This window comes from Cucurbita moschata, unplaced genomic scaffold (assembly GCF_002738365.1).
Source record: "Cucurbita moschata cultivar Rifu unplaced genomic scaffold, Cmos_1.0 Cmo_Scf00038, whole genome shotgun sequence".
Classification (NCBI taxonomy): domain Eukaryota; kingdom Viridiplantae; phylum Streptophyta; class Magnoliopsida; order Cucurbitales; family Cucurbitaceae; genus Cucurbita; species Cucurbita moschata.
The window spans coordinates 245,318-257,929 of record NW_019268554.1 but is presented as its reverse complement, the minus strand read 5'-3'; the positions used below and the strand labels follow the sequence as shown (position 1 = coordinate 257,929).

Genomic DNA, 12,612 nt, shown 5'->3' with positions numbered 1-12,612 from the left:
AAGCTGATATGGTCGATATCTCTCTATGAGGCGCTACCTTTACCTAGCTATTTGGGACTACATGGTATCTACCCTAGAGGTGTGTTGAATTCTCCTAATCCCATATAGTCCCCCTATGGGGGGTGCGACCCAACCCGTTACCATGCAGCTAATGGGTTGTACAACATGGAGACACATTCCCCATGCGAAATGGCTAAGAGCAGTAAGGACTAGTCAGGAACCCTTAGTTCTCCCACGAAGCTATAGATACCGTTCTCACCCTAGCAATCTATGAACACTCCTGAGGTACCTTGTTGTCGTGGTAACCCGCTAAGTTCCTAGGGGAAGGTTAAGTCTGGCTAGAGTGACTTATCGCTCCTAACAGCAATTCCCTAAGCTTATCATAGAAATGGGCCCTAGCAAATAATAGAGTGTGCATGCAACCGTCTTCTAACATCATAATATATAATTCATACAAACTAGGCATGTCGGCTCAACGGGGCGATGGCCTCCATCAAGCACCCAGAACACGAAGTTCGCACTCAATGGGGTGAACTCATCCATCAAGCACTCGGAACGCAGAATACACAATTCCAACATAAATTAAACACATGCATATGTACGACGGAAGCTTAAAGCATACAAGCAACACTCAGATAATTCACCCATACATTCATAACAATCAATCTAACTAATCTCATTCATGGAGAGCTAATCTAAGGCAAAGTTACTAGCATGCATGCAATCCAAGCGAATCCTACAAGTATTTCTTCCTAAATATTGGGTGGTGACTTACCTGGTTGATGCGTGCCTTTTAGCTAGCGTTTCTTTGCCCGTGAGGTGTCCAAAAATACTAATTTCCTTAAATCAGGTCCCTATTCAAATAAAAACAGTATTAGAACTGGAACCGGGACAAAAATCGGGCAAACGGGCCAAAACGGCCGTTTCACGCGTGCTCACGCGCCGACAGTGCGCTGACCATGCGTGTGGGAGTGCACCAGTTGCAGGCCACACGCGCGCCTACTTTCAGAATCAGTGGGGTGAATGCGCCTCGAGAAAGTCATTGAGGACGATGACTAAGTTAAGTGGGGGAGAATGTCACAACCATACTATGAAGAGAGTAGGTTGTGACTCTCACGCCATGATAAGCAAAGTGGCGTCCCTTACGAGACGCCCATCCGACCATGTGCGGGCCAATATAGAAGAGTGTCATGATGCGATCGAGGAGGATGATGCATCTGATGGTGTTAGTATAACACATGCGGAAGCAATTTGGATCTTAGGCACTTTTAGAACATCAATTATTGTAAATCACTAGCATGTTCATAAGTATTAAAACTTAATGAGTTTAAATACTAACCTTTTGTAGTTCAAACTCCTTTTTCCTCACGAACCGGTTTCGAACCACCACTAGTGTCTTCTCCACTATCCTCCGGCCTTAGAACGGGATTGTGGAATCCGGTGAGTGACTAAACTTGGGAGGGATTTTGTATATGTGAAAGAGAGTGTTTGTGAGAAGTTTTTCTCAAGGTTTTTCATCAAGATGAAGAATTTCCTCCAAGTATCATGATCACTCTATTTAAAGAGTCAAGTTTGCATGTTCATGCAAACTTGAGATCACCAAATTTTGACACTTAAAATTCCACTCAAGAGTTTGGGATTATGTGGCAAGCATGCATGTTTGAGTTAACCAAATTTTGACACTCAAAATTCCACTCAAACTTGTGGGGTTTATTTGGCAAACATGCAAGTTTGGTTAAACCAAATTTTGACACCTCAAAATTCCACTAACATGGATTTTTCCATTAGATGAAAGTCAACATTTTGACTTTCTTCATTTTAATTCAACAATTAATTTGAATAATGAATTTCAAATTAAAGTAACATTAAATGATTAATTAAACTATTTAATTAATATTTAATATTAATTCAAATGCCAATCCCAATCAATTCCGACACATAATTGATTAAGATATTTAAATCTTATTTAAATATCTCACATTCTCTCTTTTCGTTTAATTCGTAAATAAAACAAAATTGCGGTTAAATATATCGTATATATGTAACGCATATTCCCTAATTTGAATTCGAACACTTAGAACTCACTCGTCACATTGTTCTATGGTTTAGTCCGATATGAGCTAGCAGAGGGACCTAATGGACCTATAGATCATGGGCTCCAACGATCCAAGATTAACCGATTAAACTCATTAACCTGGTTAACCAACATTCGTTAACTACTAGGACACTCCACTATAGCCTAGTAGTTGCACTCCCCTCACTATAGATATATTTCTGTCCATCTGATATAACCATAATTAGTAAGTCGATCCTTCACAGGTTGTTCGTAACTAGAGCTGGGTCAATTTACCGTTTTACCCCTGAAGTTACTTCTTGTTCCTTATGTCTCACTGATCCTCTAATGAACAATTGGTTTGTGGTCCAACCAGTAAACCAAATCCCTCTCAGGCCAATGAGAGGGTGGGGCCCCTTGTTCAAGACCTGGAGTCAGTGCTTAAGGGAACTACCTTTCTTCTATCCCTAAGTGGGTAGGAGTGAATTCCGTCTTGCACCCCACATCCCCAGCCATTCACCCAATCTTACCCCTGAAATGGGAGGCCTGTTGAGTCGGCGAACTTGAGCCACTCTCACCCATGCAAATCTAAGGATAATTCCGAATAAACAGGAGTTCATGGTTAGCTCAGGATTAAAACCGAGTTACCTAGGTTATCGAATGAAAAGAAAATCAGTCTCAACAGTAAACGACTTTATAAAATGAGAGTGGTTTTCTTCATGGTCCGATCTTATGCAATACTCATTGCATAGGACGCCCCCACTCACATGTCTCCACATGCACAATTTAGTGATCACATTGTTTATATCATATACAAAAGTGGGCCGCATCCATAGTGTCCCCAGAATAAGGTACTCAGCCTTATCCTTATACTATAGATCATTTTGACTATATACTTGAACTTGATCCACTCTTATGTCTCTACATATAGTTCAAGTAATCATACTATAGCCAGAGTGTTCTTAGTTTATTGGATTTAGATTAATGATCGTAAAGTTCACTTTATTCAATAACAATTTTTACTGAATAAACATCAATAATAACTTTATTGAAAATAGAATATATCTTTGTTTACAAACTATGAGTTTTAGGACATAAAACCCAACAGCATCATCCAACACACCACCACGCAAAGTGAGCATTGAAGACAAGTTGAGACTTAAGCAAGATAGAGACATCAAAATAGACATGAAGGATAAAGATAAGCTTGTTGAAGGACCGGGTAGGGCCTCGGGCCTTAACCTCAAAAGTCGGTGTTTCGGAAGGAATTTGGGCATGCGGTTCGGGAGTTAAGTCCGTCCATATGAAATATGAATGATTGCCAAGTTTGGTGTCAATTGGACATCGGACGGACAATGCATGACACCGTATGACCGTTCACCAAAATCATGTCTACTCCTGTTAGAATGAAAATGGTTAAAAATGTACTGTAGGGGTACCATGGTGTTAGCTCTCCACCATCCCTGGGCCCTGTGGCCTAAGTGAGCTACCTTGTGGCACATATGTGTGTCACAATGTGGGTGAGCGTGCCGAGACGAGTGTCTCGAGTGACTTCCTTTGAAATGAATTTTTGAAGGACAGTACCGGACGACACAGGTGTGCCGGTATTGCGCCCTAGCCCACGTGTTGGAGGTTGCTACATACACCCACTATCCGGTAAGGTATCCGTAAACGACTCGCATCCATCCGGGTGCTATCGAGGCATGGGCACGGGAGGGCCTATGCCTCGATAGCACCTGGATGGATGGATGTTCGAGAAGTCCCAATGAGATGAACGACACGTGGGCCCATTCTCGATGGCATGACTAAGCGAGTTATGATGGCCGATGACATCCCGAGACTCGGGATGGCATCAAGACCTATGGATCCTGTCGATGGGGATCGAGATGGCAAGATGAGATGTGACGTTGTATTGAGAGACCTTGGCCGGAGCAGAGTCAAGGTCGAGCCGAATTACTTGGCCTATCGTAGAGGCAAGTCGAATGTGTTGCAGACGATTGAACATGCACGCGCAGGCGGCGTTTATGGTTGAACAAGCTTGGACTCCGCACAAGCGATGTTCGATTGGCGAAGATAAACCTCGCCTAAGGTCCGATGAAGCCATAAAGTCATGGCAAAAAATATATACGGTGCTTAGTTCCCCTCAAGGCTAGTCATGAGCGTGTCAAGATCACGACGCCGCACGGTAAAAAATGTAGGAATGTGACACCTACCACTCGCAGCAACTTCTGCGCAGTCGCGGGTCGATCGGTCCAGTTCGGCTCAGCTCGGGTTTATAGGCGACATGTGTCGTCGTCTCACTGGAGCTGTGTTGCTCCAGCCGACGGTCGACGCGTGTCCGGCGCCTGTTGTGCCGCCCTCCTCCGCTTGCCGACTGACTTTTTTTTTTTTGCTTTTTTCTCTCTGTCCTCTGCAATCCGTAACACGGAGTCCCATTTCGAATTTTCATATCTTTTGATTCATAGTTCATATCGATATGATTTCTTTGGAAAAGTTCTAGATTGTGTTACGGGCTACATCCTAGTATTTTTTCGTAATTTTTTGCTTGACTACCAGGCGAGTTAAGAGCGTCGGAAGTTCGCTTACCGTTCTCGAACGATTCGGATCTCCGCCTTCGGGTTGAGATCTCGGCCAAACTTCTTCACAGATCATGCGTAGAGTTGTTCTTAGGTGAATATCTCAACATTTTAGGACTCAATTCACATAGGAAAAGCTCAGATCTGAAAAATGTCGTTCAAAACCTTACCTCGCGAAACGTTCTTGGATCTCGATGGAGTGTCGGCCTTGCTAGACTAAGTGTACAAGTCTCATCTGAAGATGGATTCTGATGAACTTCGCGAATTCCTCTCAATTTTCTCTCTAACTCTCTTTTTCTTTTGCAGGAGATTTAATGGGGTTTTCCTTGAACCCCTATTNTTTGTGAAATTGCTGTTTTTGAACCTGCCAGAATGCTGAGCAATATGGACACAAGACCAGACCCACTTCTTCCACTGTAGGATCATCTCTGTTCTTTCTTTACATTCAAATTGACCTTCAAACTTAATCTTCCTGTTCTGTCTCTGTTCTTGGTTGGTTGCAGAACCCGTGGCCCTCTTAATCCGCTATGGGATCGATGGTTCGAAGGTCTGCAAGATTCGAAAGGTTGCCGATGCTGGATGCTGTGAGGCTGTTACGATTTCTCTTTGGATTCATATAGATTGGGAGAACATGACGACGATGGCAACGACAACGACAACGACGATTGTGAATAGCTTTTCCAAACCAATGTTGAATTCATTTGAACATACTTTCCATAAAGGTTTTCCATTTCCCCTTTGCACATTCTTTCTTGGGATATCACTATATAGAAAACATTTAAGCAAATTATCATCTTTATACCCGGGAGTCTTAGGGCCAGCTCAGTTCATTTCGAACATGATTTTTTTAATGTTCTAGTATGATACGGTTTCGAGTTTATAAATAGATATTACGTGAAAATAGTAGATATTGTACGCTTTAGCCTGTTACATATCGTCGTGTGGGGAGAGGTTTTCACACTTTTCTAAGAAATGCTTTGTTCCCTTCCCAAACTATTTACCCAAACTATTTACCCTTTTGGGAGCCAATGTTCTTGTCCACTCTAGCCCGTTATGTATCGTGCAAAAGCGAACAATATTTGTTATTGGTGGTTATCGGTGGGCTTGAGCGGTTACAGTATTTTTTTTTTTTTTTTTTTTTGTTACAAACTGGATTATGATGTCCCACATTCGTTGGGGAGGAGAACAAACCACCATTTATAAGGGTGTGAAAACCTTCCCTTGGCAGACGCGTTTTAAAGCCTTAAGGGAAAGCCCAAAGAGAACAATATTTGCTAGCGGTGGATCTAGGTCGTTACAATTGGTATTAGAGTCAGATACTGGACGATGTACCAGCCTTCTCGCTATTCCCCGAAGAGGGGTAGACACGAGGCGGTGTGCCAGTAAGGACGCTGGGCCCAAAGGGGGGTGGATTTGGGGGCAGTCCCACATCGATTGGAGGAAGGAAAGAGTGCCAGTGAGGACGTTGGGCCCCGAAGGGGGGTGGATTATGATGTCCCACATTAGTTGGGGAGGAGAACAAACCACCATTTATAAGGGTGTGGAAACCTTCCCCTAGTAGACGCGTTTTAAAGCCTTGAGAGGAAGCCCGAAAAAGAAAGCCTAAAGAGGACAATATCTGCTAGCGGTGGATCTGGGTCGTTACAAATTGAGTCGTTACAAATTGAGTTGGATTTAGTTAGGGGACCCTCCTGATGTTACGGTCTATGGTGTCGTGAGCAACGCTTACAGATTGACTTGGGAGACTTGATTTAGTGACTCTGGAAGCTAGGACCCCGAACTCAATAGTTTTAACTACCCTTGAGATATAGAGAACCACATAGGGACCCCGAGGTGTAGAGAGATGACCTCTTAGTCGACAGTATCTGATATAGCCTTTGAGTATGCTCCACTTTCCTTCCTACTCTAGTGTGGTACTGTTGAGCTAGGTGAGACGCTAGTTAGGGAGATGTTACTCTTCCCTTCCTACTTCGGTGTGGTACCGTTGAGCTAGGCGAGACACCAATTAGGGAGGTGTTACTCTTCCCTTGCTACTCCAGTGTGGTACTATTGAGCTTGGCGAGATGCCTGTTTGGGAAGTGTTACTCAGTGGTAGATCGACTACTCTGCATGGGGATCTGTCTTATGTAAGATGTTGATCACACGAGTGGGTCAAGGTCGCCTGCATGATGGGTTCGTCCTGTAGAAGGATGTTGACCATGTAATGACTAATTCTAGCTGGGTTGTACGAGTGGTACATGTAGTTATGAGGGAGCACCTCATCCTCAAACGTTGAATACCGCTTCAAAGGTTAAGTTCTTCCACCCTGAACTGTGTACTGAGAGCACTGAGACTTTAGGGTCTAGAGTATAGTTTGTGGTTCTCTCCTAAACTTGGATGTGATTAAGAGCATACAAGTAGATTGCTTACTGAATATATTTTTATACTCACCCCGTTTCCCCTTCTTTTTTTCAGGTACCGGTCGAGGTGAGGAGGTGTTCGAGAGCTGCACTGTCATAGAGGGGTGTCGTTCCGGAGCGTCAGTCCTTTATCGGTCTTTTAAAGTCTTTTGTATTTTTCTTTCATAATTGTATTCCCCGTTTATAATATTTGACTTCAATTTTGGTGTCGTTGACTCTTTTTTTCTTGATTTAAATTTTATCAGATTTTCCTCTCCTATTTCATCTTCTTTTAAATTTTGTTTGTTTTCAATTTCGTCTTTTAGTCGCGATTCGATTTTTCGAAACCTCGAAAATCGGGTCGTGACATTATTGTTAGAGCTCATGGAAAACGTACGTGTTAATAACATTGTCAGTTAAAGACAAAGAACCTCTAAGCCTCCTTATTTTGATGGAGCAAACGTTATTGTAAGACTAAAATGAAAATTTATTTGGAATTTCTTATTCCAATAAAAATGGTTAATATATTGAAACAATCCCTTGCTCTAATAAAAATGGTTAATAATATTAAAATGTCGAGTTAAATTTCATGAGCATGAAAAAAAAATGTTTTTTTTAATAGCCCAAATAAAATAAAGGAAAAAAAGAAAATAAATAAATAAATAAATAATTTTAAAAAATTACTTTTTAAAAAAGCAACTCTCCCCAATTCTCTCCTAACCTCTCTTTCTTCTTCCCATTATTTTTTCCTCGTAGAGATTGATTTACATTAATATTTAATTTTTAGGAAATCACAACCAATTATATTTTATATCTTATTGTAATTATTTATCATTAATAATTTTATATGAATTCTAGTATATCAGTAGCCAACTGAATATTAAAAAATTGGCCAAGAATATCTAGGAAGAAAAACACAAAAAGAGAATAGAACAAAAAAATAGAGAGAAAGAAAATGGAAGATCTGAAAAATATTAAATTGTTGATAAAGTAATACTCAAATATATTACGAGGTTATAGTATCTAATAAATTGTATGTCAAGCATTGTATTGTTAGACATGTTTATATCTAAACATTAAATCGAAAATCAAAGATTCTTACTAAAATTTAGGAATTAGAATTACTCAAGGAATTTGGTGAACATCTTTAATTGGGAGAAACGCCTTGACATAAATGGGAACAAATTCAAGGCAGAAAGCAAGCTAATTTGGAGTTAGATAGAACTTCGGCTAAGGCCATCTAAGTAACTGGCCTAACTATCGGTATGGTTAAATTTGATGTTGACACGTGTCCCGTGATTCCATACATGTCACATATATTGATATGTGTGAATTGTTTATGAATCGATATGATTATGATATGTTGTGTATATGTTATGATATGTGAATTGTATGATAATACTTATGGTACGATGTGTTCAATAATATGTTTGAGATAGAATACGAGAAGGATGCGATCAACGTAATGTAACAATAGGACTAAGATATGTTCATAAAACGATACAATAAAGTTATGTATAAAAAACGTTATGGTTATGATAGTTTGATAAAACGATACGATAAGGTTATATATCGAAAATGCTATAGTTATGATAGATCGATAAAATGATAAGATAATGTTATGTATAAAATATGTTATAGTTATGATATATTGATAAAAAGATACAATAATGTTATGTATAGAAGATGCTACAATAAGGTTATGTATAAAAAACACTATAGTTATGATAGTTTGATAAAACGATACGATAAGGTTATATATCGAAAATGCTATAGTTATGATAGATCGATAAAATGATACAATAATATTATGTATAAAATATGTTAGGTTATATATCGAAAATGCTATAGTTATGATAGATCGATAAAATGATACAATAATGTTATGTATAAAATATGTTATGTATAGAAGACGCAACAATAAGGTTATGTATAAAAAACACTATAGTTATGATAGATTGATAAAACGATACGATAAGATTATGCATAGAAAACGTTACGATATGCTTATGTATAGAAAACACTATAGTTATGATAGATTGATAAAACGATACGATAAGGTTTTGTATAAACGTTATAATTATGATAGTTTGATAGAGCGATACAATAAGGTTAAGTATAGAAAACGCTATAGTTATGATAGATTCATAAAATGATACGATATAAGATTATGTATAGAAAACGATATGATTATGGTAGGTTGGTGAGACGATATGCTTAGAATACGTTTGGGAAGTGATATGACTACGTTGTGCTTAGGAAATGATACGCTTATGACATGTATAAGAACGTTATGACGATGATAAGTTAACAAATGATATAACTACGAAATGTTACGAAATGATGTGATTATGATAACTTGAAATTTAGGGTCGTTACAATAAATAAATATATATATATATATATATATATGTATATATGTACATGTTTGTATGTATATACATACATGTATCTATATATGTGCATATATGTATACATTACATGTGTGTCTACATATATGTATATATAACGTATCTATCTACATATATGTATATATAATATACACATATAAGTATGTAGATACATTCATATATGTGTGTAGATACATTTATGCATGTGTGTGTATATATATAAATTTGCACGTACTCAGAGTTGCTTCTAACATCTTATGCTCATCTATTATGTGTAAATATAACTCTTAAAAAAAATATCATCGAGTATAAATGTCGAAAACATTTAAAACATTCTCTTTATCTCCTAAGACTGCTACTATACATTTAACTTAACATGTGGAATTACTTTAATAATTCTTATCATAAATGTAACATTAATTCATAACTCATTTATTACCTCGGAAATAAACAAATACAAAGAAGGAAAAAATTAAATGTCTTGCTCTAACCTATATTCTATTAAATGCAATTACACACCAACCTATACTAAACTATGGTATTAAATACCATTCAACCAATACTTAACCCATACCATTAAATGCAAATACAATTCACATGTATTAACTTATACTATTAAATTCAAATACAATACAACCTATACTAATCTATACTATTAAATTTGAAATGCAAATCTATCCTATGGATGTGCCATGATCCCGTAGTTTTGCGATACCTCCGTCAGCCTTATAAGGACGCCTTGTCTTTATCTGAAAAATGCGGTAGCATGAGGCTTGAGTATTTTAAGAATTCTCAGTAAGTGACCCCCTAGGTTATGCAACAAGAACACGTGAATGCAATGACGGGACCTATCATATCAGTTTATTTTCCTACGGTACTATCCTAACGGGTCAGCATGGAGTCACCAGTCGGTTCGCACCACCTGAGAAGGGATCGCAACTCAATTCTGGGATGTACCTGGAACGAGTACCTAATCCTCTGTCTGAGCGGAATTCTAGCTCATCGTACTCGCATCCACCGCCGCCACCCTCATCTACCATTTTAGAAAATGAATAAAAAATCAACTTTGTGATGTATCCGAAAGGAGTACCTATTCTTCCGTTTGGGTCGAATCCCTCCGAGAAGGGATCGTAACTCAACTTCAGGATGCCCTAGAACGAGTACCTATTCCTCCGTTTAAGTGAAATTCTAGATCATCGTACTTGTCTCCGTCACCACCACCCTCGTCCACTATTTTAGAAAATGAATCAAAACTCAATTTTATGATGTATTCGAAAGAGTACCTATTCCTCAATCTTAGTTGAATTCCTCTAGGAAGGGATCGCAACTCAACTCTAGGATGCTCTTGGAACGAAGTACCTGTTCCTCCGTCTGAGCGGAATCCTAGGTCATTGTACTCACCTTTACTGCCACCACCCTCGTCCACCATTTTAAAAACTGAATCAAAACTCAGCTGATATGAACCAAAAGACATCAATCATACAACTCTTGGAATGCCTAGTTTCATTTTGAGGCTATATAAAGCCATGTATGTTCTATTTGTAGGGAGACTTGGGAAAATGTAGTAAAAGAAGCATTTGTGCTTTTCTTTAGCCAATGGCTACGTTTCTTTGCAATTCTATATAGTTTAGGTTGTATGTAGAATCATTCAAGCTCGACATGATCAATCTTGCTTGTGGAGTGATTCGAATCTCAATCAAGTGTTCTTGCCTTGAGATATTTTATCAACAAGAATCATTCAAGCTACACATGACCGATCTTGCTTGTGGAGTGATTTGAATCTCAAACAATGTTCTTGCCTTGAGATATTCGATCAACGAGGTAATTCGAATCTTATTCCCTTTGTATTGATTCCTTATCTTATCATCAACTTTGGGATGTATCTGAAAGGAGTACATATTCCTCCATTTAGGTCGATTCCCTCCTACAAAGGGTTGCAGCTCAACTTCGAGATGCACCTGGAACGTGTACATGTTCCTCCGTTTGAGCGAAATCTCAGGTCATCGTACTTACCTTCGTTGCCACCACCCTCGTCCACCATTTTAGAAAATGAAACAAAACTCAACTTTGGGATTTATCTGAAAGAGTACCTATTCCTCCATCTTGGTCGAATCCCTCCGAGAAAGGATCGTAGCTCAACATCTAGATGCATCTAGAACAAGTACTTGTTCCTCCGTCTGAGTAGAATCCCAGGTCATCGTACTCACCTCCACCCCCACCCTCGTCCACCATTTTAGAAAACTAATCGAAACTCAACTTTGGGATGTATCCGAAAGGAGTACCTATTCCTCCATCTAGGCCGATTCCCTTCGAGAAGGGATCGCAACTCAACTTCGGGATGCACCTAGATTGAGTATCTGTTCCTCTGTCTAAGTGGAATACCGACTCATTGTACTTGTTTCTCGAGAAGGAATTGTAGCTCAACTCCGGGATATACCTGGAACGAGTACTTGTTCCTCCGTCTTAGCGGAATCCTAGATCATTGTACTCACCTCCACCGCTGTAACAAACCTAAATTTCTACTTACCTAGAGTTGCTATCCTTATCATCATCTATACAAATTAAACATTTAAAACTTCATCTTAAAACACCGTCATCATCATCATACTCACCTCTTGGAAAGAATAATTAATTTATTGATCTACTTATGTTATTCTCATTAACGACTTACTTGGAATTATTTTACAACCTTTTTTTGCACTTAAAATATTTTTTAAGACCAAAAAATTATACAAAATATAAAGTAAGTTTAAAAAAAGGCTAAAAAATATTTTTTATACTTTAAAAAAAATTAAAAAATACTCCAACCATAGTTTTGGATGTAAACTTTTAATACATTTTTTAAAAAAATACACTCCATTTTTTTAAAAAAATGTTTAAAAAATTCTTCGTTTTAAAAACGTCAAAAAACACTTTTGAGCCTTTAAAAAAAATGCTTTTACCCTTAATACTACCTTTACAAAATATTCATAAATTTTTAATAGTAATATTAAAAATTTTGGAGATTATATATGAAATGTGGATAAACGTATTTTGTATTTAGTGACAGTAAAATCTTTTTTAATTTTCTTTTTTATATTAAAGATAAAAGGATATCTACTTTTAAAATTTCATACTTATTTTTTTTAAGGAAAGTGCGGACCGTTTTCATCCAATAAAGTATTGAATTGAATAAAAAAAATAAAAAATAGTTTTTTTTTTTTTTTTTTTTTTTT

At 38.0% G+C, this 12,612-nt stretch overlaps 1 protein-coding gene across 1 annotated transcript in view; it reads left to right on the top strand.

The window, feature by feature from the left end:
- The first annotated feature begins 310 nt into the window (after positions 1-310).
- Positions 311-12,612, top strand: part of LOC111432397 — a 23,467-nt gene continuing 11,165 nt past the window's right edge. The window contains exon 1 of the mRNA XM_023069260.1: positions 311-327. The gene's annotated coding sequence lies outside the window, so the exon portion shown is untranslated. The remainder of the gene's footprint in view (positions 328-12,612) is intronic.